This window comes from Penaeus chinensis, chromosome 18, assembly GCF_019202785.1.
Source record: "Penaeus chinensis breed Huanghai No. 1 chromosome 18, ASM1920278v2, whole genome shotgun sequence".
Taxonomy (NCBI): domain Eukaryota; kingdom Metazoa; phylum Arthropoda; class Malacostraca; order Decapoda; family Penaeidae; genus Penaeus; species Penaeus chinensis.
This window is the reverse complement of record NC_061836.1, coordinates 13,845,760-13,848,259: the sequence shown is the minus strand read 5'-3', so window position 1 is coordinate 13,848,259 and position 2,500 is coordinate 13,845,760.

Sequence of the window (2,500 nt, the reverse complement as noted above, 5' to 3'; positions counted from 1 at the left end):
TAGTATTTATATAAATATATTATACAAATTATATACTTAAAATATTTATATTATATATATATTTTTGGTGTTGGTGGGGTGTGGGGTGGGGTGTTTTTTAAACATATTTTGTATTATGTGTATATGGTTTTTATATATTATTTATTAATATCTAATATATTATATATATTTATAATATTTTAATATAATTTTAAAATTTTATAAATATATAATATATATAAAAACCCATATGTCTGTTATTGCATTATATGTAAAATATATTAAAAAATTATATATATATATAAAATACATTACAAATATACAAAATATCATAAAATCTTTTTACATTTTATTCTAAATAACATGTAATAAGTATCCATACACTCATATTTGGGCCTTTGATTATGAATTACATGTACATGTATATTTCACCCTCATGAATTATCTTCGAAAGCGAGCACTCTTCCTTCCCTCAGCCTTAAGGGAAAAAAGTAAATAGTAAAAAGTCTACCAAAAGTTGTCTTCCACTTGCCCCTCCCCTCCCCCCCACCCCCCACCCCCGTCGCCTAGCCGGGCGTCCCCACCAAGCGGGGGAGCACCCTGCCGGCCCAAATTTGTTGTTTATAAATCCGCGCTTATAAAAGTTTATAATTGGAGGACAATATCACTAATTTTTTCCTCCCAAATTTTTTCCGCCGTTTGTTGGGGCGCAGGCGCGACAAGTTCAAAATGTGCGGGGGAGGCTGGGCGAATTTGGCCCCCCCCGCCCCCAGCGCGTGGGGGGGGGGAGGGGGGGGTCAAGGGGGGGGGCGGGGGGGGGGAGAGAGAAAGGGGGAGGAAAGGGGGGGGGAGAGGAAGGGGGGGTGGGAGGAAAAGGGGTTTTGGGGGGGCCAGGGGGAAGGGGGAATGGGTGGGGAGAGGAGGGGGAAAAGGGGGGGGAAAAAGAGGGTGGAGTAGGGAAAGGAAAGAGAGGAGGGGGGGGAAGGGGGGATAGAGGGGAAAAAAGGGGGGAAAATAAAGAGGAGGAAAAGGAGGGAAAAAGGGGGAAGACAATAAAAGGGGGGAAGGGGGAGGTAGGAAAAAGAAGAAAGAAAGAATAGTGCAAAGGAATAGGAAGGAGGGGGGAAAGAAGAGGAAAAAAAGGGAAAAAAAAAGAACCCAGAAAGAAAAAAGGAAAAAACTTGGAAGGGGAGGGGGAAGGGGGACAGGGGGGGGGGGTGGGGGTCGGGGAAAAAATGCCGGTCGGGCCCCCGCTAGGGGCCCGGATACCAGGGGGGCGCGGATTTTAAAAAGGGTTTAGTTTTTTATAAAACTTTTTAAAAGGGGGGGAGAGGAATTGTTTTTTTTTAAATTCATAAAATTAATTTTCATTAAAAAACAACCCAAATTTTTTCTTTAAAACCTTTTAACCAACTTCCAAAGTTCCATGCGTCCTTGAAGGGGGGAAAAAGGTTTTAAACATCGATAAAAAAAAATATATATATAACAATATCTCTCTCTCTCACTCTCTCTCTCTCTCTCTCTATATATATAGATATATATATATATATATAATATATATATGTATATTGTGTATATATATGTGTATAATATATATATATAATATATATATATATAGAGAGAGAGAGAGAGAGAGAGAGAGAGAGAAGGAGAGAGACGAGAGAGAGAGAGAGAGAAGAGAGAGAGAGGGGGGGAGAGAGAGAGAGAAGAGAGAGAGAAAGAAGAGAGAGAGAGAGAGAGAGAGAGAGCGAGAGAGAGAGAGAGAGAGAGGAGAGAGAGAGAGAGAGAGAGAGAGAAGAGAGGAGAGAGAGAGAGCAAGAGAGAGAGAGAGAGAGAGAGAGAAGAAAAAGAAGAAGAAGAAAAGGAAAACAAGAGAAACAGTCAGCCATACAGGCAAACAGACGGAAAAACAAGAGAGAGGCGGAGATGATCTTACATTAAGACCGATAAGCGGGCACACGCGGGTAAAAACTGACACTGTGGCGGACAGACGCGGAATGAACAAGATGGAGTGAGATTTTTAGCCAAGAGAAAGAAGAAGAAAAATGAATAGAAGATCGCGAGAAATAAGGAGTTGGCTTTGTGCCGAGTTTTTTTTTTTTTTTTTTTCCTCTCCTTTCCGGCAAGATGATATTGATGCGTAGAATTAAATTCAAATCAGGTTGATTGTGTTCATCAGCATATCATTGCGTGACTTTTACGACATATTGAACGCATAGTAATCATAGTAATTTTTTTAATGAAATGATTATCATAATGTAATTATTATTGTTTCCTCCTGGTTGGCTTATTTCCAAGAACGCAGGAGCGGAGAATAAGATAGATCATTTGTGAAATGCGGATTTTCTGTTGTTTCTGGTCTATAAAACCTACAAAAATGAAAAAAAAGAAAAACTTAACTTCTTTATCTCTCACTTTCTCTTTCTCTCTCTCTCTCCTCTCATCTCTCCCATTTCTCAACTCTCCGTCACCTCTCTCTCTCTCTCTCTTCTCTCTCTCTCTCTCTCTCTCTCTCTCTCTC